General features: G+C 35.6%; 2 protein-coding genes across 3 annotated transcripts in view; one reads left to right on the forward strand and one right to left on the reverse strand.

Annotated features, from left to right (window-relative positions):
* The window catches only part of Rtl3 (retrotransposon Gag like 3), a 37,163-nt gene that overhangs the window by 4,064 nt on the left and 5,830 nt on the right, over window positions 1–27,269 (reverse strand). Inside the window, exons 3-4 of one of the 2 annotated variants that reach the window (XM_077107008.1) lie at window positions 17,718–17,915; window positions 17,152–17,224 (exon numbers count right to left, since the gene is read on the reverse strand). The exons of the other annotated variant lie outside the window; for it this stretch is intronic. The gene's annotated coding sequence lies outside the window, so the exon portion shown is untranslated. The remainder of the gene's footprint in view (window positions 1–17,151; window positions 17,225–17,717; window positions 17,916–27,269) is intronic. 2 annotated transcript variants of the gene reach the window in all.
* Window positions 13,010–27,269, forward strand: part of Lpar4 (lysophosphatidic acid receptor 4) — an 87,973-nt gene continuing 73,713 nt past the window's right edge. The window contains exons 1-2 of the mRNA XM_077107011.1: window positions 13,010–13,127; window positions 15,953–16,047. The gene's annotated coding sequence lies outside the window, so the exon portion shown is untranslated. The remainder of the gene's footprint in view (window positions 13,128–15,952; window positions 16,048–27,269) is intronic.

Raw genomic sequence — 27,269 nt, forward strand, 5'->3', positions numbered from 1 at the left:
GGTCATACTTACAGAAACCCACCAGTTTCACTCTTGTAACACTGTGTTGCCCTCTGAAAGCTACTGAGAAATATGAAGCAGTCTGTCTCCAAATAAAAACTTACAAATTGCTATGTTTCCCAACTTCTTTTATTTTCTTATTCCTTTATATTTTGCTAACCCTTTGCTATCAAATAGCCCTTCACATCACTACCTATAAGCCAAGTATACACAAACTGGGTAAATTACTTAGCTACTCTAAAATTTAGAGTCTACACCTCAGTTTATGAGGCTGTGAAATGGAGCTTTTAATTGTATTTAACTTTTCAGAGTTGTCACAAAGAGGCAGTGAAATGATGTATGTAAAAGGCTTAGAAAAATATTTGGCAGCTAGTGACACCCAACAATGTTTAATAATAGTGACAGTAATAATAACAAGCTGTAGTAGCAATAAATTCATTATAATTTATTCTTTCTTATCATCAGTGAATCAGAAAACTGGATTGGTGAACTTTCTCGAATTGTGTAGGAGTTGAGCAAGGGCTCTTATATGAATAAATCTATAGCACATGGATTTTAAAGCATTGATTTTTTTTTTTTACCTCTCAGGAGCTTTTATCTTTTCTTCCTGGCTGGATTATGGATGATTTAGTTTACCAAAAAATTCTCTAGAATCAGAAATGGAGGTACCTAAGCAGGAAGATGAGATGAATAACATGGGGATTGTGGAACAGCCAAGATAGATGTTTAAAAAGTCCTTTGACTAAAGCACTGAACAGTGCCTTGCCTACAGGCATATTTATTCAGTGGGTAAACACAGTGAACTTTCTTCCCCCACTCCCCTCCACTAAACAGCAAAGACCAAATTCAATGTATTTTGGTGCAAGTTCCAAACTGCCTAAACATCGAGAATTATTCTCTTTTGAGTGGAAAGAAAGAGCTATACTGACTTTTGTTAAGATGCCTAAAGTGGTTTTAATATCCTGAATTAGTCAAGTAAGAATAGGAAAGTAATCATATCCAAACTCTCTTCATGTTTCCCCCACACTTTAATCCTACTTCTTACACTCACAACACGATGGAATTTATGGAGCCCTTAGAATGGTTAAGAAAACATTTTAAGTAAATAAAGTTTTGTTAACTGGGCAAATGAATATTTCAGAGAAAAAAAGACAAGTATGTTCGTTTAACAGATATGAAAAGGCTGCACAATAATAAGAAATGTTCATGCTCAGTTATGTTAATAAGATACATATGTTGATTGTTAGCTTAGGAAGAAAGAGAAGGGAAAGGCTGAATGAGTTGAAATTCTACTTCGTACATTCCACTAAGAAGCATAATTTTATTGTGCTAGTAAATGTACAATCTGAACATTTTTAGGTTTCTGCAGGGGTCTTCATCCCCCCAAACTGACTGTGATGCATTTTTAAGCAATTCAGGCTCTTAGCCTTCCTTCTCCTTACCCTGGAATATAATCAACAGGACACGTTACCCCATGGGTCTCTGGCACAATGCCCAGCTACCCCTTGGGGGCAGTCCCACCCTGGTGTCTGTTTTGTTCAACATGTTATTCCTATGATTGCGTTAGAGTTTGCAGCACTTTCTTAAATTTAACCCATCAAGTGCTTAGGACAGATTGAAACTTCATTATCAACAACACACTGTAACACAGCACTGGGGTACTGGGAGTTCTTAATTCCTATGGATTTTGGAAAGCTGAAGAAGATCTATTTATGCATATGACTAGGATCCAGAGCACCTGGTAATGAAATGGAAACAGAGACTATCCCAGGACAACTCTGAAGAAGTCAAAATTTGTCACTCTTTCCTATCCCTTTATGACATTTGTCATCTTCCTACTTTATTTCTTTTCCTATACTTAGGAAGTCTTTCTTCTTGAATAGCTGTCACTTTGGAAATGTAAATCCCTACTGAAGTATACTATCTCATAGGGGTTTAAAAGGAAATTTCTTGAGGATGTTTGTTTTTTTCATAGGGTATTCTGAGAGACTGCAACTCCTTCAAGCCCCTTCTATTAAGAGAGATATCCTGGGGACAGAGAGATCATTTTGGCATCCTTTAGGTCACAGCATGTTTTTGGTTTCCTAATAAGGAATCTTGTGTTAGCATATTTGCTTTATGAGTTAAATGTTGTGGTTTCATTGAACCTTAGTGATGTGCTAACCAGGGTGCCTTAGTTAAGAGCCAAGGCAACCATCATTGAAGCCTAACAGGAGTATAGGAATCCTCTGTTATAATCCCACTCCTGGGGAGGCACATATTGTAGGGATCTGGCCTTCTCTATTTCCTGGACCCCTACTCTCTGGGCTTTGCCAATATTGGTTGACCCAGAAAGCAAAATAATTCTGAGTTGATGGTACCAAGAAGGCAGGGATGAGAGAGAAGTTGGTGGAGAGGGAGAAAGAGAAGGAAATGGAGGAAGAGGGATAGAGGGAGAAAAGCAGGGAAAAGGGAGGGAGGGGAACAAAAGGGGACAGGAGAAGGAAAGATAATATCAGAAAGTTTAGAAAGAAGCTCAAAACTTGGCATATGTACATTTTGATCAAAGGTAAAATTTAAATTTATGGTTCATCATTTAAAAAATAATGTAAAAGGTGCTTATCTTTTGGATGCTAAGGCTTCCCTCTAAAGGTCTTAGGTTATGGGGTGACTAAGGAGGAAGGTGGGAGTATAGTGTTGGATGATGCAGCAGGAGGGACAGAATCCAACCCTGCAGTTGTGCTGTGTACAAATGAGATAATAATTTTTAAAAGTGCTTGTTAAAAATGTGCTCATAGAAAGAACACAGGCTTTGAAGTGGGGCAGGTCTGGGTTCAACTTCCAACTCTGCTTTTTACTAGCTGTGTGATCTTGGCCAAGTTACTAAAATTCTCTGGGACTCATTTTCCTCATCTGGAAAGTAGAAGATAATAATAGGTATTTACTGAGTTGCTGTGAAGATTAGAAATAATGTTAGTACCTAAAAATAGATAATTACCAAGTTGCAGCAAATGATAAAAATCATATTGATAGTAAAAGAGATTGTTGTTGATTTTGAAGTCAGCTTATCTAGTGTAGCCAAACAAAATTCCTCTCAACTTTTTATATAAACCCAACTGATTGCTCCAATACATTTGCCTTTCCATAAAGTAAACTCACATTCCTTCCTTCTCACTCTTTCTACAGTAGTTATTGAGTATGCAAGCAGTTAAAGGTATTGTGTTGCAGTTGCTGCATGCATATGTGTGTGTGTGATGTGTGTTTGGTGTTTGTGTGCTGGATGAGGAATACAAAGCTGAATTAATTTGGAGCTGTTTCTTAAAGAATTTATAGGCAAGTGGAGAAGGCAGAATTCGTACATTAGTATAAATATGTAGATACCTACTGCTGCTAAATGTCATCTGAGACAGTGACAGATAAACCCTCTCAAGGTGGAAAGAGTGAGTGAGCTTCTGCATATGGTGGTGGAGAGGAGTAGGGGGAGAATCTGGGAAGGCTCAGTAGAAGTGGTGGCTTTTGAATGGGCTTTTGAGTTGGACCTTGGAAGAAGTGTAAGATTTGATCATCCCAATATGGGGTAAAATTAGAAAAGTACATTCTCATCAGAGGAAACAGCAAAAACAAAGGCATAGTGGTTGGGAACTGCAGCCTGTGAACGAAGAAGCAATAATTCAGCTTGGATGAAGCCTAGGGTATGTGAAGGAAGAGTATGTGTTCATAGACATAATGTGATACAGAGCTATTCAGACAAAGTTGAATTTGGCAGCGACATGACAGTAAATGTGCAAATATTTTAAATATCATTGGTCAAGAAATATGTGATACTGACAATTCCTAACTGCCTTATATATCTTGTTAATTTACTAACCTCCTGGTACTCATTATCATTTCCTTAAGAATACCTGAGAGGTTTTTAATCTGCTCTATCAACTGATCTTCCTTCTTAATATCTCAAGAGCTTTCTAATGCATGCTTTCTTAACACCCTGTAATTCTGACTCTGATTTCCTCCCTGCTAACCCTAACTTGGGCCTCTTGGTTTAGTTATTTCATCTCAATCACTTCCTCTAGCAGCATATTTGCATAAACAAATTCCATTTTTCCATTTCCTTCCATTCCATTTCTGTCATTATTTTGTTCTTTGTCACTACTGTATTTGATTTTTCTAGCACAGCTGGATTATCTAAAACTGAGTTTCTGTTTTTGTGTATACCCCCGACAGAAAGATAGGCCCCTACTTATTCTCTGATTATTTCTTGGCTGAAAGACTGGAGCAGAAAATATCATTAACGAGGAATCACATCAGATTCCTGGAACATTTGTATTTTCTTCATGCATGCCAGCAGAGCAGATTCTACCAACATGTGCAAATGGGAAAGATTACACTGATGAATTATTTGTCAAGGACTGAAAAGGCATTTTGGTTTTCGTAATTTTTAAGAGAGCATAGAAATTTTTTGCAGTTGCCTTTAAACAGACCATGTGGTACTTATGGGGGAATTTTTTTGCTTTCAGCATCTGTGTAACTTAGGTATGGTACAATGTAGTCACTGTGCTGCATTAGGGTGACTGAAAAGGTAACACAGTTTGAAAAATAAAGATTTTTAATTTAAAAAGAACTCTATGGAAGGCATTTCTGGCAAATTTCAAAAAGATATTGTTAGTCATCTCATTGTGACTGTGGGTAGTGGGGACAGAGGGGACTTTTAGTTTTCATTTCAAAACCCTCCAGGAGGCAGTACCATCCTCCCTCTCTGGCAATGTTCATTCCCTTTACATTTATACCTGCCTAGACTTGTTAGTCTCTACATTGTGCTACCCACACAGCACATCTATAATATCTTTGTTCTTGAGGCTATACCTCCTATCTGGCTTTCTACTTTTAGTAATCTGATCTATCTTTCTAACTCATCTGAGAAGCTGCTCTTCCAAGTAGTTCCACATGATTTCCCTAGTTCATAACTACCTCTTTCTCTATCCTGTGCTAATTTGCAAATGCAGCCACATTGACTATTGATTATAGTTCTCATGATCTAATTATTTCCTGTCTCAATATCCTCTGACCAGTTAGAGAAGCTGTATGATTTCGTAGCAATTTCTCTGGGTGTGTTTCCTCATCTAAAAATGAAGGGTGTTGGATGATTTCCTCAGTTTCTTCTAACTTTCTAGGATTCACATATTTGTGAAAGAGCTTTCGAAAATTCTAAAGCCCCATACAAGAGAAACTGATGTTAGGATTGTACTTTTAAAATTCCCCATAGTTCTTACATTACCAGGTAAAATACCTACATCTCTGACAAACTGTACAGATCATCTTAAAGTTATTTTTAAATTTTTTTTTAATTTTTATTTTTTAGTTGTAGATGGACACAATACCTTTATTTATTATATGTGGTGCTGAGGATTGAACCCAGTGCCTCACATGGGCAAGGCAAGTGCTCTACCACTGAGCCACAGCCCCCGCCCAATCATCTTAAAAGTCTAATCAAAACTCTACTGTTTTGTTTTGAGCTAACTTCCAACTTTCAAAGAAAAAAGGGAAACCTATTTTTCACAAATTAACAGATTTGCACATTTTTCTTCTGTTGGCAGCTATGCCTTTTATTCTCGAACTGAAAAATCACTTGAACATATTTTGATTAAATGAAGAATTGGCATTGGTAACTCATTTAAATGCTCTGCTTCATCAAGTCTGATAATTTAGAAATGTTCTGATATCATATTTTGATAACACATCCTAGAGAAACTAACTTCTCAGAAATGATAAATAATATTATTCCCATCCCATGAAAACAACAACAACAACAAAACAACACTTCTATAGTACATACTAAGCACTGGGTACTATACTGTTTTTTACATACATTAACTCATTAAATTCTTATAAGAACAGAATATGGTAGGTATTTCCCCCTCCATTTCACAGATGAGAAAACTGAGGTCCAGAAAGGCTAAATCATGTGCCAAGGGGGTTCTATAGTTGGTAAAAAGCAAAGACTTCATCTCAGGGAGACTCTCTTCAACTCTGCCCCTAACTTTCATTGTGACCATGGATAAGTCCCTTCTTTTCTGAGCCTTATTTCCTATTCTGGAAATGGGGAGACTAGACTAGTCAGAACTTACCCATGGCCACCCACGGGCTTGATGTGGCTTGCAGATATTTTGATCAGTTTGTACTTATTTCAAATTTGATTAAGAGTGAGAAGATTCTACAAAAATAATCCATATTTTCAAATTCTTTTGAAAAACTGAGAGATCTGGATATACTAGTGCCACATTCCTACATGGCAATGACCAGCAGGAACTAAATATATTCAGGGAATTTCCTTTAGCAGGGGAGTACACCCTTGTTTTCAAGAATCCTACCACTCATTACTGCTTTACTCTTTTGGTTTTCTGTCTGGCTTCTTGCAGATATTTGAGCCTGAGTTCTAATCCCTGATATATAGTTTTTAAGCTCCCCTCAAGCTTCAACATTTAATGCTTTTATGTGTAGTAAAAAATACTGTAGTTGCTACTAAATGTACAAGACCATGGGTGAATCCCAAAGACTTTATATTAAGTGAAAGAAACCAAAAACCAAAGAGTGATACTGTTATATGAAGTTCAATAACAGGAAAATTCAATCAATAGTGCTGTAAGTGTGAATAGTAACTGGTTTGGGGGATAAGGGTATAGCCACTGGGAAGGAGCACAGGAAACTTTCTGAGTTTGAGTGATAGAAATATTCCATATGTGATCTGAGTGACAGTCACATGAGTGAACACATATGTAAAAAGTCATCAAAGATTTGTGCATTATACATTATGTGAATTGCATATGGTATTTTGAGTAAAGTACTTATAAAACAATGTGTCCAGTGATTCCCATATGCTGGTTTTCAAAGGGTGGCATCAGAAAAATCTGACATGTTTTATTAAAAGAAGATTCCCAGGACCTGGGGAAGACTAATGTTCTACAATCTCTGGAGTTAGGGCTTTTAAATCTATATTTTTTGTTTTGTATTAATTTTGATTTGTTATATATGACAACAGAATGCATCACAATTCATATTACACATATAGAGCACAATTTTTCATATTTTTGGTTGTATGGAAAGTAGTATTTTTTAAAAAATATTTTTAGTTGTTGATAGACCTTTATTTTATTTATTTGTATGTGGTGCTGAGAATCGTACCCAGTGCCTCACACATTCTAGGCTTGCGCTGTACCACTGAGTCACAACCCTAGCCCTGAAATCTGTATTTTAACAAGGACTGAGAACTTTAGAAAGGAGCCAGATTTGGTGACTCCTGTTTCTTTTCTCTTTCTGGCACTTTTAAATCCTGTTCTGAAATGAATTAAATTGTTGGCAGGCAGGTGGGATGAGAAGAGGAATAGTAACTCAAACTCAACAAAACAAATCTAAGCAAAGGTTTATTTTCTGGCTTGCTTAGAAGTATGCCTGTGGTTTGTGGGCTAATGGAGATTCGTGTGTGTGTGTGTGTGTGTGTGTGTGTGTGTGTGTGTGTGTGTGAAAGAATGAGAGAGAGATGGGGGGAGGGAGAGGAAGAGGAAGAGGGAGAGGGAGAGGGAGAGGGAGAGAAAGAGGGAGAGAGAGAGGGAAAGAGAAATCGGCTAAGAGATTTCTGGTTTTAAAGAAAGATTAGTTCTAATACTTTTACAAAGATAATCAAGAAGATATGAACAGTGTAATCAAGTTAGCTAGACAACTTAAAGGCCAGAAAGATGTAAAGGCCAGAAAGATGTGAATTAATGGTCAAAATACTTATCTTACTCCTCATTCCGAGAAATTGGTGGCAGGTTTTGCCCTCAGTATGGTATTTAAGTTGTCATCTACTCTGCCTGCCTGCTTTTGGAGACCTTCCTACTAGGTCGTAGATTCAGTACCTGTTATCCTGCCAGAACATAAACTGTCTTCACTGCTAGAAATCAGTGACTTTCTCTGCTTCTTTTACAGGGAGAATTTACATTTTAAAGGGAGGCATAGTTACAGTATTCATTGTTTGAACACAAAGAGAGTCCAGTATGGTAGTGCTTTAAAACAGTAGCTGCAGGCCAATTGAAGAGGCATTTTAACATAAAACTAGTTCTGGTGAGACAGCCAGGCTTTACATTCTGGATTCACCTGTATCTAAATCTAAATCTGTGGAAAATAGGCTGCATTCTGTTCTGAATTACTCCATGATGTATAAAACAGAAGTTTTCAGGCTGTGACTAAACCTTGTTACTCCATTTTGTAAAGCAGTAGTTTGCCTTAAGCTACTCCATTTTGTGTTTGAGTGCTGAGGTGGAATGACTCTATACCTTGTTTGTACAAGTAAAAAATCATCTGCCTGGCACCACCATAAGGCATAAACTGATAAATGAATCATGCTAATAAGAATGACCACTTGTGGGCTGGGGTTATGCCTCGTGGTAGAGTGCTTGCCTAGCATGTGTGAGTCACTGGGTTCAATTCTCAGCACCACATATAAATAAAATAAAGGTCCATCAACAACTAAAAAAATATATTAAAAAAAGAATGACCACTTGTGAATTTATCAAATTAATCAGAACACATGGAAGCATGAGCATATTAAACTCATGTCAGAAAAACGAGGTACATAAGCTTATTGAACACACAAGCCCAAGCCCACCAAATGATGCAACCTCTTCACTTGAAATCCATAAAAGGAGGAGCAACCTGAGACTGGACATGGGAGCAACCTGGTCATTCTTCAGGAACCTTGACCAAGAAAATCACTAGTGATTAACCTCCAAATCTCTGTCCTCAGCCTTTAGCTGAGTGCAATTTCTCCTGCCTGTGATGATCATGTAAGCTCCAATCAAAGCTGATATCACAAGTTGATACTCCAAGCTGCTGCTCTCCCTCTGGACTTTGACCTAGAATAAGTTCAGGTGCTTTGACACCTGTAACTCTGTGCCCTGAACAAGTTCTTTGATTGAATAATAATCTTATCTGACCACCTACAGTGATCTTTGCATTCCTATATGTTCCCTGCCTTCTCTCTCAGTTTAGCCTTCTTAACCCCTCTGGCTGCATTAACCCTTTCTTAGACTTCTATAACAAGCGCGCGCACACACTTTAAGTGTGATGTGTGACTTGAATGTTACAGATATTAGATTGGGATACAAGAACCTGTGATTGCACAGCTTGTGACTACGAGGTGACCCACAAATATTTAGTGAGCTGCCACTGATGAAAGTGGTGCAGCCTATGAATTTATTGTTATTCAAATAATTTCTGACATTGTGGAAAGACATAAATGTATTTGGTCTACATTAATGACATAGCACACTTAGGACAAAACCTTGCTCCTTGCTTCTCATTTCAGATATTGAATAATACAGCATATGCCTATTGGATTAACTGATGTATTGATAAGTTATTTTACCTCTTCCTCCAACCTGATTTTATTTTATTTTTTGATAATATATAGAGATTATAACAGTCACTATTACTTAAATGCCTGCTCTATGCCAGTCATAGTGCTGGCCAGATTCAAAGCCAGGTTCACTTTTCTACCACAGTAGTTAAGAGCTCATATAAGAGAATTATAGAGCTCATGATTTCAGGTTCCAGATTCTTCTGTGCTATATAATAATAAGCTTTGTTTTCTAGAGAAAATACCTTAGTTTTGTGAGCCCCATGGGTTTTGTCTAAAAAATGAGGACAATGAATAGTAGTACCTACCTTATAGAGCTTCCTTATAATAGTCCTTATAAGATAGTAAATATTTTATAAGATTATGTATGTATAGCAATTAGCACAGTGCCTGGAACATAGGAGAACCTTGGTAGCCATTGTCATTATTTTGGTTACCCTGCCTTTCTATTTGAAAGTCCTTAGTAAATGGTAAACCCTATCCCTCAAGAAAGATTATCTAATGTTGTAGTTTACTATGAGTATTCTCTGATCACAAGTTATTCAAGGTACAAAATGCTGTGAGTAAAGTATTCTATTTTGTGACCTTAGAAACTGTTATGCTTTGTTTAGTCAGGTTTTAAAATATTTTCCAAGTATATTTCAGGTAGAATTCCATTTATAGCAGGGTGCAATGGAACAAACTGTAATCCCAGCAACTCAGGAGGCTGAGGCAGAAGGACTGCAAGTTCAGGGCCAGCCTCAGCAACTTAGTAGGGCCTTAAGCAACTCATCAAGATCCTGTCTCAACATAAAAAAAAAATACATAAATGAAAATAAAAAGGTATGGAGGTTTAGCTCAGTGGACGAGTGCCCCTGGATTCAATTCCCAGTGCAATAAAATAGAACAAAACAAAAACCCTCCAGTTTTAAAACATCAATTTTCCCCATTGGGAGAAATAAGCAAAATTATGGGGCATCTAAGACATTAGGAAAATGGATCCTGGATATCTTAATAGGCCTGGGCTCAAACCCTGCTAGTAGATATGTTATATAGGAGGACATTCTCTTCCAGGGCTCTGACCCTAAGCATCTTTAATTAATAAATGGAAATAAAACATTGCCCACAACAACTAAGGTGTGGACTGTTATGTACTGGGCTCTGATGTCATGTGGGATTATTTCTAAATTCATAACTGCCATTTTTTAGATGAATTACTATGGCTAAGTTCCTTGATTGCCCTAATTCTCAGGTTATTTTCACGTAAATGGGAATAAGTAACTCATAGGTTCTGAGGATTAAATAATAAGATTTGCTTAGACTATTAAAGATAAAGTCAGAGAACTTGATGGGAAGCAGGTACCCATATTAATTACAGCAATAATGGCTATCATTTTAAGAGTTTACCATATTCCAGGAATAGTGCTCAGTTCTTTAAATGAATTATTTATTCTAATAATCATAATACACCTGTTATGGTTTAGATGTGGTGTTCCCCAAAAGCTCACATGTGAGACAATGAGAGAGGGTTCAGAGGGGAAATTATTAGGTTGTGAGAACCTTAAACTAATCAGTGAATTAATCCCTGATGGGGATTAACTGAGTGGTAACTGGAGGCAGGTGGGGTGGGACTGGAGGAGGTAAGCATTGTGGGCATAGCTTTGGAGTATATAGTTGTATCTGGGGAGTGGAGTTTCTCTCTCTACTTCCTGTTCATTTTTGTTAACCACTTTCCTATGCCATACTCTTCCACCATGATGTTCAGCCTCACCTTGAGCCCCAAGGAATGGAGCCTGCTCTCCATGGACTGAGACCTCTGAAACTGTGAGCACCCAAATAAACTTCCTCCCCTGAAATTGTTCTGCTTAGATCTTTCAGTCACAACACTAAAAAAGATGACTAAAACAATACCTATGAGATAAACAAAATTATTGTATTCATTTTTCAGTTGGGAAAACTGAGGGTCAGATAGGTTATATTATTTGTTTAAGGATGTATAGCTAGGAATTAGGAGTAGTAGGTTTTTACATCCAGGCAATCTTTCTTCAAATCCTGTGCTCTTAATTAGAGAAACAACAGAGAATGTGAAACTAAAAAAAAAAAAAAAAAAAAAAAAATCACATCTAAAACATTAGGAAAATGGGTCCTGGATATCTTAATAGGCCTGGGCTCAAACCCTGCTAGTAGACATGTTATGTAGGAGGCCATTCTCTTCCAGGGCTCTGACCCTAAGTATCTTTAATTAATAAGTAGAAATAAAACATTGCCCAAAATGACTAAGGTGTGGACTGTTATGTACTGGGCTCAGGGGAATTAGTATGTTAACAATTGTCCTAAAAGGTAAATATACGGTGAATACTTAAGGAGTGCTTAAATGAGTAAAATGCATTGTGCCTCTGCTTTGATTATTTTATACCTTTTTCCAACTTGTAAAGTAATAATAATAATAAATTCTTAAGTAAATTAGCAATTATCTTATATCAAGGACTGATTTTGCGTTAGGCAGGCTATGGTTGCTATACATGAATTAGTCCATTTAACCTCCACAATGAATTTATCAAGCAGAAACTATTTTTAATATTATTTTATAGATGAAAATGAGGTCATGGGATGTCATGAGTTGCACAAGGTCATGTAACTAGCATGCGACAAAGATGGGATCCACATGCCTTGAGAGAAGGACTTGACATTGACCCCCAAACTCTTAGGTATCCAGCAAAGCAAATTTAATATTTCCAAAATATTAACATTTACAGAATAGCTAAGACTTCAATTTTCTTTTTTTTTTTTTTAAATAAATTCAATTCAGGTGGTATACTTGTCTGCCTGAGAATGGATATATAGGCCTTCAAATGGCTATCCTGTCTCCCAAACTGTCTTTCAGTTTCACACTTGCCATTTCACACTTGACATCCTCTTTCACTAAGGAAAATATATTATTTTGCATTAAATATTGCCTCTGTAGAGAGTTAAATAGTGTCCTCCAAAAATTCATGTCTTCTTGGACCACAGCATGTGACATTACTTGGAAATTGCATGTTTGAGGATATGAGTAGTGGACTTAAAATCATACTGAATTAAAGTGGGCCCTAAAGCCAATGGCTGGCATCTTTATATGACTGCTATTCAAAGACATGGACATATATAGGGAAGATAGTCACATGAAGTTGGAGGAAGAGATAGGAATGATGCACACACAAGGCAAGGGATGCCAAGAGCTACCAGAAATTAGAAGAGGCAAGGAAAATATTTTCCCTAGTGTTTGAGGAGGGACATAGTTCTGCAGATGCTTTAATTTTGGATTTCAGGCTTCCAGAACTTTGAGAGAAAAATTTCTGGTTTTCAAGCCACGTAGTTTGTGATAATTTGTTATGGCCAGCCTAAGAAACAAATATAGCATTGCATATCAAATTCTCAAAGAGAAGCCCCTGGGTGGGGCATGCTATGAAGTCAGAGACTCTTTTTGTGGGAGAGCACTGGGATGAGAGGAATCACTAGAAAGGGTAAAAGGCATTGGAACAGGGAGCAGGGAAGGGTAGAGGAAAGACACCACCCACATGTCTGATTACACAATCTAATACTGGCCCTGTGGAGAGTAATCTCCAAAGACTCCTTCAAATGCCCCTACTCGGGCCAGCTTTCTGTCCTGTACCAATATGGAATCAACAGTGAGCAGCTGTCGCCCTAGCTAAGTGCTTAGGAACTAGGAGTTGAAAACAACTTCCACACCCTGGAGACATGAGCTCTGCCCAGTCTTTTCCCACCTCAGAAATCATCACTTGTAAGTGGCCTGGCCTTGGGGTGATTTACATGAGTACTAAAGAGTTTGGCAGGCAGGACAATGCTCCTTGTGTGGCCCCTATTCCTCTGTCTCAAGCAGAATTGGGAAATTTGCTATTATCCTTTAAAATTATCTTTTGTATTTGTTTATTTGTTTTGGTTGTTTGCCTTCGAACCAGCGTTCATCTGGATATTTGTTTTAACTCCCCCTCCACCCTCTGTTTGGCAATGCCTCTCTAGGCTTGACTAAACTTGGCTTTGTTTTCTGCATCAGGTGATGTTTCATTTTGACTCACCACCCAGGGGAGTGGGGGTGACCAAGGGTGCTTAGGCTTTGCTTTGCATTTTGCTGACTGGTCCAGGGCAGGATGGCTGTTTCCAATTCATTTTACAGTTTGCTTTTGGCCTAATTTGCTTCCTGGAGAAAGAATATTTGTTTGCCTTTTCATATCTCAAATGCTTCTATACTGCCAGAGCATTGGGTTGGGTGGGTAGCTGTCACAATAAAGATACATATACCTGACTTTGTTGTATTCAATTTATAAATCACAATTTTGTTGACCTTGTCTTTAGTGCAGAGATTCGCTGAACTGGAGCATGGGTTTGTAAGGCAGAGATTTAAAAAATGATATAAAAAGATATTTTAAAAGATCTGCCAAATAAGAGAGCTAGTGATTTGTTAGGCAAGGTCTGGTCAAGTTGTCCTTTCTTTCCAATCTCTGCACCCAGGAACAAAAGCTGTTCACTTAATAATTTTGCTTATGATTGACTTAATAGTAGCACTTAGTTGCATGCTCACATAGACTACACTTTGTTTTGCTCTATACAAAGTCTATAAAACAATAATTTATAATGATGATTGGAGAACATAAACTAGCACATTGCTTTTGTCATTAATATTGTGATTCTAAAAACCATGCTCTCCTGGAGGGACGAGTGAGAAATTTATTGGGTTAGGAATTAAGAAATTTGAGTTTTCACCGATTATGAACCTCCCACTGCTAATGCAGCCTTGTGTAAGAATTCTGTAATATACTTTGGTGAGAATCACCACTGTTAATTTGTGTCTCCCAATCTCTTTTCTCTCACCCAGCTCAGGCCTGATTACTTTGTGGAAATAAGTTTAATGGGCATACTACTGATCTCTAAATAAAAAGATCTCCATTTCAGTAATTATAAGGAGTACATAATTCAAAGAGTTTATTTTCTTTCTAACAATTTTTAAAAAAATATTTTTAGTTGTAGTTGGACACAAAACCTTTATTTTATTTATTTTTAAATGGTGCTGAGGATCAAACCCAGAGCCTCTCATATGCTAGGTGAGTGCTCTACCACTGAGCCACAACCCTCCCCCTCTTTCTAACAATTTTACTGATATTATATTATTTTTAAAAAATTCACTGTTTTTTCAATATAATACAGTCTCATTAGGACAGGAAATTTGTCTTATTCTATATGGTTTCTCTAGTTCCTACAATGGTTCCTTAGTCGGGATTCAATAAATATTGCACTTAGTAGGAGTTCAATATATATTTGTGAAATGAGTGAATAAATAAATCACTTCAGGAAGCTTTAAAGATCACCTAAAAAAGTCTTACATTCTGTGACATCCTCTCTGACAAATACTCATTTAGTCCTCCAGGAATAGAGAACTCACCTTTTACCCAGATATCTCATTTTAGTATTGCCAGAAGGTTCGTCCTTATGTTGAGGTCAAATCTTATTAGGTCAAAATTTATGAATATTTTCATGCCTTTGTCTTTATCCTTTTATTTGTATTACATTAATTAAGTTTAAAATTTTTGATAGAGTGACCCTTCAAATTTGTAAATACTATATTAGGATATAGATATAATTATATATTTAAATATAGATTAAATATATAAATTATTATATATCTATATTCTCCTTAAATCTTCTCCAGATGAAATAACCTTTAGGGATTTCTCAAATGATATGTTTTTGACTACCTCTCATCATCCTGACCATTTATTTCTGTCTCAATATTATAGTCTGTCTTGTGTACAACATGTTACAACTAATCTCTCCTTGGTAGATGGAAACATTCATTAGCAGTTCATGGATATGGGTGTTAAAGATGTTCCATATCTAACTGACCTGTTTCATTTAACATTTCATCATTTTGTTCACAGGACATCATGAAAGACTTTTGTAAAACAATTTGTTAAATTTAGATGTATTAGGCCTATGCCATCCAACAAATCTGATGATACAGTGACTCCATCCAAAAATAAAATGAGGTTTATATATGTAGGGAAGCAATGCCAGCTTTTCATGTTTCCTGCCCACTTTCAAATGATCCTAAGCTATTTGTTTGAGATGACTGATGCAAAAGTGTTTAGAAAATTGAAAAATTTTAAAGCACTCAGAAATTTAAAAAGATTATTTTAACTGTTATGAACTTTTCAGATATATTTTCTATTTATATATTCAGATATATTTATATCTACACATTTCTCAGTATGTGCATGTTTTATATTATGTAAATAGTTATACGTACATATATAATGTGTGGTCTAGGTGTGGTATGTATGTGTTTTCCATATTTCTGGCCAGAGAATCAGTGGGAAAATTGTTAATAGTGTCAGTACTGATAGCAAAACCTTATAATTAGACTTCCCAATTAAGTGATTTAGAAAGATGATTAGGCAAATTATGAACTCTCCTTAGTCTTTTGTTTCATTATGGCAAGACACAAACTCAAAGATGTAACAGTACATCTGGTCCTATTTGGAACCTTTTTTTAAAAAAAAAAACAATGATAAAAAACATTTTTTTCTTTCTTCTTTTTTTTTTTCTCTTTAGTAAAGCACATATTCAAGAGAATACAGTCTGCAGGAAATCTGGAGGAAGACCTTCTATGCTCAGGGTCCTTGTCACCCAAACTTCTATTGTTCCAGGTAATACTACATTTTATTATGTGTGAGTGAATAAACTACATTGTATAGGTTCACTTTGAATATTTCTGTGTTTCTAAGACAGGCAGAGATAAAATATTTCTGAGTCTGGGACATAGATTTATTAGACATTAAGTTCTAACCTAAAATGTAGGACACTAATAAGAGACCCTAATCAAATTAAACATTTGAACTCACTAAAACCAAGGGCTTTTAGAAACTGATAAAAATTCAAGTGTGTATTCTCTCTCTTAAAATACTACTGTTTGTTCTAAATTAAAATCTTTCCTTCCAAGTCATTTGCCAATTTGATTTGTACTTCCCTGCCATTTCAAAATTCTGATTCATTAAGTACAGTATAAACACACCAGTATTTCGTTATTGACTATAAAATTCAATGAGTTCAGGTTATAAATATACATCCTGTTCTCTTAATGTTTGAATTTTATTGAAAGTTAGTTTTCCTTAAGCTTAAATTTTTGGTCATTTTCATATTTCTTTCTTAACATCTGCCATAATCCTATCACTTTTATAATTAATTGCTTACTATTTTTTTTCTTTAAATTGATTCTCTTCTAAAGTTCAAATATCTATTGTATCCTTTCCTAAACATTATATTTGTTGACATCATGGGCTTTCTGTGCTAGATAATGTTTAAGAAAGTTTGTCTACATATCATCTAAAATTATCTATAAATCACAAACAGTATACATATCTAAATACATGAAACCTTCTGACATGACTTCTACAGTCTTGACTCAACTGTGTAGGGCTTTTATTTACATGTATTCAGAACTTCAAAAGTTCATTGTAATATAGGTGCCAGAAATTGGATCAGCATTATCCTATGTCATGTATTTGTGGGAAAGAGGGATGAGCAAGCTGGCCATAAGACTGATGAAGGAGGAATTTGTCTCATCACTTTTCTCCCTGTGCCTCTCATGCTGATAGTTTTAGAATTTTCTTTAAACTTCAGCCATCTATTGTATGCATGGTTAATAATTCCTTGAAAAGTTTGCTGGATTTTACCTTTTGCCTTGGAAGAGCTTAGATTTTAGCATGATAGAAACATTCTGGAAATGTAATTAAAAAGCAAAACGAATTTACCTCTCACAACTGATATGAAGCTTCAGTTGTTTTAGTTTTAGGGCCCAGATGAATTGGTCTATGGCAGCTGCAGCTGAAATAATAATAATATTTAGGGTATAATTAGAATTGTACTGAACTTCAATATAGCTGAGTCTCTTTTTCTGCCTACTGTTGGGTGGTGTTCTACAGATGTCTTAGATCTATTTGATTAATAATATTGTTCAAGTCTTCTATTGTTGATATTAAGCCACTGTTTTTTAATTAAAAAAATTTTTTAGTTGTAGATAAACACAATATTTTTATTTTCATTTATTTATTTTTATGTGGTGCTGAGGATCAAACCCAGGGCCTCATGTGTGTGAAGCAAGCACTCTACCACTGAGCCAAAACCCCAGCCCATTGTTTCTTTTTTAAATATTTTTTTTGTAGTCATACACAATAAATTTTATTTATTTATTTATTTTTATGTGGTGCTGAGGATCGAACCCAGGACCTTGCATGTGTGAGGTGCTCTACCTCTGAGCCACAACCCCAGCCCCCCCCCCCCCACTGTTTCTTTTTTGAAGGTAGGTCATTAGACTCACCATTGAGATGGGTACTGGGGTCTTCAACAATTACTGTGGAATTATCTCTTCTTTCAATTTTGTCATATATTTTGCGGTCTGAGGCTCTTTTGATTCTAATAAAGGACTTTTTGCTGACATCATGGGCTTCCTGAAAACATTTTAGTAGCTACATCTTCTATCTTATAACGATCATTGAACCCTTTAGATCTCCAGCTCCTGAGTCAAAATTTGACAAAAAGGAGAAAGAGCATTGTCATTACTCCAAAGTTTTAAGTTTTCAAAGTCAGTTTCATCTTCAGAAAATGTTTATTTGTTTGTAGTTGTTATGTCTATAATTCAGAGTGTTGCCTGACTAAGGCTTTATGGGTCAACCTACTAGGCTGTCTTCAAACATGTCAAATGACCTTGAATTCATGTGCTCCTTATCAACTTTGCTATCTCTAAATAAAACAAAATCCAATCAAGCAAGACTGAATTACCAATATGAGTATTGACTAGTCTTTTTTACTATTATAAAGAATATTCCATAATTTAAAGTAAAATTTAAAGAAATACACAGGTTTTGGTTTTTATCAAAGATGCACAATGACTTTTTCACAAAACTGTTGAGACAGTTTAGAGGGATCACTACCAGTGAATGACATTCTTATAATGTTTTAACCAGGTAAACTTCTTTAAGTTTTGCTAGAAATCTGTAACTAAATCTCCATGGTCACTTAATGTTGCTTCCTGGATCAAGGGTTGACAATATGACAAATAGATGGGAAGTTTTATCAAATATCTCAAGTTTTATCTTGAGGGAAGACCTCAAGAAAAAACAGTCAAAGGTCTTCATGCCTATTGATTAGTGGTTCTCAATCTTTAATATATTTCAGAATCACTGGGAACATTTTTTTATAGTAAGAATTTCTGGGCCCCACCCGAAGAGATTCTGACCTTGTGGGCCTAGTGTGGGGCCTAACAATTGGCACGTCTATCAGGTTCCCTTGTGAGACTGATGTTGCTGATCTGAGGCACCAGACTTTGAGAAACGCTGTATTTGAGCCACATATGTAAAAAAGTTTCATGGTATTTAGATGAGATAACATCAACATTTTTATAGGTTATAAATTAAATTCCTGAATGAATGTGACCTAACTTTCCTATGTAAATATATGAATATACTACAGTAAATCTAACTATAATGTGCATTCAAAAGACACTAATTAAAATATTTTTTGAATTATGAGTAAATAGAAGAAAGATCAGTAGAGGGAAGAGAATGGGGGGGAGGAAGGAAAGGAAAGGAGAAATAATAGGGACTGAATTAGAACAAATTTTATTCCATGCTTTTAATTATATCATAGTATATTCTATTGTTATGTATAAGTAAAAAGAACCAATAAAAATAAATTAAAATCAAAATGTCACAGAAGAGAGAGATGAACATTTATTGAGATCTACTGGGTCTGATGTAATTGCCTGTTGCCTTACACAGATATTTTATTTAATTTCATTTTGATTTCATAATCCATACTTTTCAGGTTAAAAAATGGAACTTGGCCAATTAACTAACTTTCTGAAGGCCACAAAATTATCAGACCTGAGAATCTGAGACCTGAGATTCAAACACAGGTCTGTCTAGCTTTAAAGCTTACATGTTTTCTGGTAGATCATCTTGGCAGATTCATTTAAAATTTACCTAAATATGATTCTTAAATTTTGCTCAGAGAGGCAGAATTTTATAGAGGAAGTGAAATTAAGTAAGTTCCAGGACAATCAGTTTCCATCCCTGACTCTGCCACCAATATTATCCTTGAATCAACCAGTTCACACACTCATCCACTACCTGTCCACCTGTACATCTATCCATAATTCAATTTATCCATTCATTCATTGAACCTTTTTTAAGCATTCAGTATTTTATCCCTTCATTATATGTGCGTATGCTTTCCCTTCTTGGGCCTCACTTCCCTCGTAAGTGCAATGAGATGGTTGAACTTGATATTTAGGGTCTCTTTCATTCTTAATGCAGGATGATGTCCAAAGCTCCTTGAACAATAAAATTTACAGATTTTTCCACGCAAATAAAGTTTTCCCTCATAAAAATGAATTCAAAGGACAATTCCTGTGTAATTATGGAGGAACACTACTTGTATATGAAAAACATATACTGCAAAATATCTTATTCATTGAAATGGGGTCATAGTGGAAAACTTTGGTAGTTATAGCAAAGCTATTGTTAAATATTTCATGAAAATATGAACTAAAAAATTACAAAAGCATAATTTATTAAATTCCAACAACTTCAAGGGCACCTAGACATCAAGGGATTTTTTTTGAGGGGTACCAGAGATTGAACTCAGGGCACTTGACCACTGAACCACATCCCCAGCCCTATTTTGTATATTATTTAGAGACAGGGTCTCACTGAATTGCTTAGTGCCTCACTTTTGCTGAGGCTGGCTTTGAACTCACGATCCTCCTGCCTCAGCCTCCTGAGCACCTGGGATTACAGGCGTGAGTCACTGTGCCTAGCTACATCAAGGGATTTATATTGAATAAATGGTTAAAGCTAAATTGATAATTTGTGACCATCTCATACTAAGAAAAATTTGAATTTTCAAATTCTTAAAATAAATTGAATAATATTCACTTCATTCTTTATGAAGAAGAATTTTCATTTGATATGTAAGAGTCTTTTCTCAATCTTGTTCTGATTTGTTCACTTTAAGAAAACTTTTCAGAGGATCACATGCAAAACAAACATGACACAACAACCAAAAGCAGCATAAATGGAACCATGTGAGTGGGGATTGTAAAAAGCCAATGATAGTCAAGCTTTGCAAGTGAATGCCAGATTTGTCTGGGATTGAGTTACAGCGTGAAATGACCTCATTCTTTACACAGATCTTGAGTTTTGGGTTAGGTTTGGCAATGAACAGAATAGGAATTTTTACCATATCTAGTTGAAGTTGCTTTCGCTGGGCAACTTCAAAGATTTACCAGTCTAAATTAGTTCAGATTTTAGATCTTTGAACTTTCTTCTGTACTTGATGGAAGCAAAAATATTTATAAAAACTGTAATGCCAATCAGCCAAAGAGGCCCCTTCTTTGAAGCCATTTTTTACTACATTTTACATGTATCAAGATGGGAGACTAATTATCTGAGCCATTCCCAGAACTAGAATGATTTGCATAAGTTTGTGAATTTTAGCTGTCCTGTTTTCTAATAGCTCTTTCCCATTGGTTACCCTTCCAAAGGAGCAAACTAAATCATTCACTATGACAAAAGGAAGAATTTATTGGAAAGTAGATTACAATTGTCTTTTGACTTTGATGGAGGAGGTGTCACAAGAAACAGCACTATTTGAAGATTCAGAAACTGCTTAGACTCTTGTGAGTTACATATATTTTTAATAGAATGTTAACAAGATAACTCCAGAGGAGCTTTGTTATCATCAATTGATGGCATATCCCAAACATTGTTTCTTTTTCAAAGAAATTACCAAAAACTAAAATATATATATTAAAAATTCTCTCTCTCTCTCAAAAAAAAGAAAAAAGTAAAAAGGAAATCATTGTATAGATATGTACATGCACTCAATATAACAATATAATTTGGACAGTATTATTCCTCAGTATTTCTCCTTTTCCCCTCCCTCCCCTCCTCTTTCTTCTTGGTCCCTTTCCTCTATTCTAATGATCTCCCTTCGATTTTCATAAGATTCCCCCCACCTTTTTATTTCCTTTTCCTCTCTAGCTTCCACATATGAGAGAAAACATATGGCCCTTGATCTTCTGAGTCTGGCTTCTCTTAACATAATATTCTCAACTTTTATCATTTTTTCCTGCATATGCCATAATTTCATTCTTCTTTATGGCTGAATAAAACTCCATTGTGTATCTGTAACACATTTTCTTTATCCAAGAAAAATGATAGATACCAAGTCTGGTTCCATAGTTTTGGTTATTGTGAATTGTGCTGCTATAAACACGGATATGCATATATTCTCAGAGAAGGTATTCCATCACCTGAGAAAATGCCCAGTTTCCTGTCATAGTAACATAGCCTTGGGACAAATGCTGTAGCATTGGAGCTCAGTTTTCAATATTTGGAAGAAGAAGCAAAATGAGAACAAATTTTCACTGACCCTCAAAGGGAAACATTGGCAGCACACTAAATATTCCTTGTGAAATAAAACAGTTGGAGAAACACCATGAACTTCTATTGATTCAGTTTTGATAGTAACTATGATTTTCAATAGTTATAGAAGACCAAAAATGCTCTGCTGTTTTTGGAAGAAAATGAATTGATTCACATGTTCAATGAACAACAAATGATTTGGGGTAGTGCTTTTCTTTGCCCTGTACTCACAGTTATCACTGTGCTTTACCTGGAGTTCTCACTATAGAGAAAACAAGTGGGATTTTCCATAGACTAATGAGCTTCTTTAAGCTCTGAATTGCTATCATGGTTCAAAGATACTATAGGTTTAAAACTGAAATAACTCCCTGTAGCCAGGTGCTTTGACATAGGTTGGAAATAAATGATGGATTTTGTCAAATATGTAGGAGTTGGGCTACAACTCCTAAATTCTAGTTCTAATATTGATTCCTGGCCAGGTCTTGAGCAACAGGCTTAACCCCATTTCTTTTCTTGCTTTCATTTAAGTTTTTAACCTCCTTTTATTCAAGTTTTTATTTGCTCAATGAGATAACAGGCTGGGACTATGTGGTTTGGGTGGGACGTTTCAACTAGCTTCAGAAGTTTGTACTCATAAAGGCATGCCTGAATTTGTCCAGGAATTTCATAATTATTTTTGCTAATGGTAAGTGAAAACATGCCATGGTGGATTTGGTTTCCTTCCACGGATGTTAGAATGGATGTCTGAATTTCAAAAAGAAGATTATTAAACTGACCATAAAGCCTCAATTTTAAATTCATTGTGCTGTGTTGGAAAAAATTCAATCTTGGGCAAATCACCTAATTTTTCTGGGCCATATTTTTCTAATTTGTCAATTGGACTAGCAACACCTTCCCACCAACCCTCAGGGATATTACAAGGATCAAATGAGAGAAAATGGGAATATATTGTATAAAGTATAAATTCTGTATAACTGTAAAGTATTATTTACTCCATAACCTTTTAAAGTCAAGGAAACATCCTAGCCCAACCCTATCATTTAACAGATAAGGAATCTGTGTTAAAAATTTTAACAATATCATCCAGCTAGCAGAATCAGAACCAGAATCCAATTGATTTGATCCTTAGTCTAGAGCTCTAAAAATCCAGAGTTATAGAAGCTAGAGGAAGTTAAACTCTTAACTCTGCATAATACTTGAATATATTCTCCCATGCCCTTTAAAAGTCCACTCTGTGCTTGTTCACTTCTATGGATGGAAAACTTATTATAATCTAAGGAAACATTCTATTTTTGTTGGAAAATGTGTATATGGAGGTTAGCACTCCATATCTTTTTATAACTTTTACATACTGGTTCTTATTTGTTCTCAATAGCTGAAGGAAATAAGTTCAGTTCCTTTTCCCATGACAGGCTGAAATACTTAAAGGTAGCTACTGTGTTTCAGCCCCTGTAATTCTTCTAGGGAAATTCTTAGGTGGAGCAGCTCAATTTCTTTTATCTGTTCATTTATAATTTAAATATTTACAAAAGTAGTTTGTTTAGCACCTGCTATGTATCAGTCACTGTACTAGATGCAGCAGATACTAAGATGAATAGGACATGATGCCTGCTCTGAAAGAGCTCTAGGTAAGAAAGAAAAAAATCCAATAACAGTTCAATAAGTGTTATAGTGGAGGTAAACTTAGGGTGCTGACAGGTCACAATCTCAGCCTGAAGCATGGAGGGAAATGTTAGAAAATATTTAAAAAAGGTGATGTGCTAGCAAAAATCAGAATTGGGAATGATGGTGGGAAAACAAAAAACATTTGGGGAAATTGTTAGTTGGTCAATATATTTTGAGTGAAGGATCTCTGTGGATATGTCACATGAGATAACAGTGGACAAGTAGGCAAAACTAGATCCAGTGAGCTTTTAAGTTTTCTTACTTTTGTATGTGTGTGTGTGAACACAGATGCATATGTGTGTATGGTATGTCAAGCAGTGGATTCCCCAATCAAATATAGTTTTATTTATTGAAATTCTTCAAATCCGTATGAAGATCTCACTCATTTTGTGTGTGGGGGGGGATCTGTTAAATCATATTGATCTTCCAGCTACTGAAATATCAAGTCTTTTTTTACCCACTGCTAAATCAAGCCTTCCTTGATCCTGCTCTGTACAGAGGACTCTTTGTATCTGTGTGCAGGGTTTTACATTTATTCTGATTTGATTCTTTTCATTAGATTTTATTCAGTGTTTCTGTCAAGATCTTTTTGACCCTGATTCTCTTATAGATTAACTTCTCCCTGTTTTATGTCATCTATTATTTCCTTAATGCCATGTTTTAAATTTTATTAGAGTAAAAATTCTCTTAATTTTCACAAAGGATACTATAAGTTTAAATGCACAAGCTGATTTTTGGCAATATTTTCACCCAATTATATGTGCAATGGTAACTTTAAAAAAACATCAACCCTTGGGCGAATTTACTTTTGTTTGAAGTAATGAAAATATTTGGCACCCAGAGAAAATAGAATACTTATTTTGATAACTTGCCTCATAGAGATAGGAACAATAGCTATATATTGAAATATGACCTTCTAATTCTTGTTCTCATGATAGTGTATGCACCTTGTTAAAATTAAATTTCATTTGCTGTGTCATTGCTTCATTTTCAATCAATATATTTGATAAAATACAAATCATAACAAATGATTACTTGAATCGTTTGCATGCATCCCTGATATTAAGCAATTATACCTGTATGGGCAAAATTAGGTTTGCTATGGAACTGATGAAATTTGAAGATTTCTGGCCTTTCTCTATGTCAATAGAATTAACCATGAAGACATATTTTACTAGCATGAAGGGATATTGTAAAGGATGAAGACCAGTTGTTATTTTCTTAAACTCCACGACATGCCTTACAGCTTGTGCAGACACTAAACAGAATGCAGCTTTCCCATCACCTTAGAATGGAAACTTTTGAAACTCAAAGGGCCTCTGGAGAGTATCTCCAACTTCCTCAATGCTGGGGCACCAAATGGGAAAACTATTTGCTTGAGGGTGTAGTTTGTCTGACAAGTTAAACAGTTCTTAAAACCCAAAGTGGTCCCACTTGGTCAGCTTTAGATTTTTGTCATATATGTAGATTTTACAATTCCTACCTAGAAATGACTTTGATCAGCAAATCCTACTTTGAGTAAAGCTAGTCTTTAAAATGTCTCTTGACTTGGGATTCAAGATAGCAAGAAGTGGCTGTAAAGAGTGAGCCAAAATTTCTTCTGAGCACAGTGCTACAAATGGGTTAAAATCAGTGAGCAGGGACTATTGTGATGCCATGCTCCTATTTGTATTTGTTCCATTTACATTGGTTTTGTAAACCAATTAGGAATACCATACATAATTAAATTCCAAGGAAGTAAGCTTCCTAGGACCCAGACGTTTTCCCCCTTCAGTAGAGAGAAAAGCTGCATTTCTTTTTGAAGATGTCAGGGCCCCTGTCTCAATTCAAATTCAATTTGAACTAGGGAAATCTGAAGCACTCCCTAAAAACATTCCGTTTTTTTTTTTTTTTTAAACTGGACCTGAGTATAGTGTGAGTATAGGTTTATAATGTAATTTCTGGTGTCTTTTACCACCTATGGCATGTAGGTTGATTTAGTAGTGACCTCTGTTCTTTCTGCTTCCTGGTGGGAAATTACCTCAATAGTGTCTCTACTTTCCCATTTACCAGCATTGATTATCTTTTTTTTCCCATTAGCTTGAAAGAATTGACAATTACCAGTACTCTTTCACCTCCTTGTTATTGAAAAAAGAAAAAAAAAAACAACAATGACAGCTTATCAACACTTGGTATAATTATGACAAACAGGCAGGGCTGTTGTTGGGGTAGCAAAGACAAGTACTCTTTGCTGAGTACTTCCAAGGCCTTCTATATATTTTGACACATTTTTCCTCACAATAACTCTGTGAGATACTAGTTTTCATCTTCTTTAACAGAGGAAATTGAAACTCAGAGAAGATAATTAACTTGCCCAAAGATATCTAGCTTGTTAGTGGTGGACATGGTATTCAAACCCAGGTTTGTGTGATTGCCAGTGTCTGAGCTCTTAATTACAACCATGTTGCCTCCACATTAGAGAAATTCACAAAATCTCATAGTGTGTCTACAAAATCTGTATATGAGTAGTGTATGGCAGCAAAGAAATAAGAGCCACATGAGTCTGTTGAGTGACAGATGAACTAGAAATGGTGCAGGCTTTAGAATAAAAAGAACTTGGTTTAATACTAGGTTTGCCAGTTACTATCTGAGTGACTTTAAATAAGTAATTTAGCCTTTTTGGGTCTAATTTTCCTTACCTGTAAACTGGAAAAAAAAATTACTTCATAGAGTTGTAATAAGGATTAAACAAAGTGATAAATTTTAAGTGCTTGAAAAATTAAAGATTAAAATGCATGGTAAGTACTAGAATTAGAATGGCTGATTTTGCTGTTATTATTAAAGTTTTCTCAGATTGGGAGATAGGGATGAGAAATGTATCCAGATTTCATTGTTTTAGGATCCTTAATCTGTCTAGTGTAGAAGAGCTAATATGCTTTTACATTTCTAAGCAAATACTTAGTTAGATACAGAAATTTAAGGAGATTTGAATGGTTTTTAGAAATATTAAGTTTATGCTATATGTATGGCATTGTGTGGGATGCAAAGACGTATATGGTCTAGAGAGATGATACCACTGTTATACGAGATCTTGGCCCATGTTTCATAGAGTACTATATTCCAGGTTGCAAGTATAAAGAGAAATCCATACATGGGACAATGGGAAAATCAGAAAAGGAAACAATGACTGCTTGCTAGGACTGAGTGCAGGAGGTAGCACTCCAGTTGATTTCTCTTGATTTGGAAATCAGAGAGGAGAGAGAGTAGATAATTTTTATTAGTCTTTTTAACACTGATATAATTTATTTATCTTTTTTCTATTTTGAAGCATAATAAGGCTTAATGATTACAACTGCAGGCTGGGGGCCAGATTGTCTAGGTTCAAATCCTGACTCAGCCACTGTTATTTTTACTTATCCATTCTGTGACTTGGTGTTTTTATCCTGAAAATGGGATAGTAACATCACCTTTCTCATAATAATTTTGTAACATTAAATGAGATAAATGCACATAAAGCACTTATCACTGTGCCTGCCTCGTATCAAATGCTCAATAAATTTGAGCTATTTTTATTATTATTACTAGGTCTTTGGTACTGCTGCTTCTGACATGTTTACTCTTTTAGCCTCCTTATAGTGAAATTTTCATGAATCACTATATTTTAAGGAATAAGGAAGAAAATACAACAAGAGAGGTGTAAGCTGAGTGCTGAGACGGGAGAGGCGTTTTTGCTTTAACAAAACTATAGTGAAATATTGGTAAAACACCAGCATTTAGAGTCTGACTTGTGTCCTTGTTTG

This window comes from Callospermophilus lateralis, chromosome X (genome assembly GCF_048772815.1).
Source record: "Callospermophilus lateralis isolate mCalLat2 chromosome X, mCalLat2.hap1, whole genome shotgun sequence".
Classification (NCBI taxonomy): Eukaryota; Metazoa; Chordata; class Mammalia; order Rodentia; family Sciuridae; genus Callospermophilus; species Callospermophilus lateralis.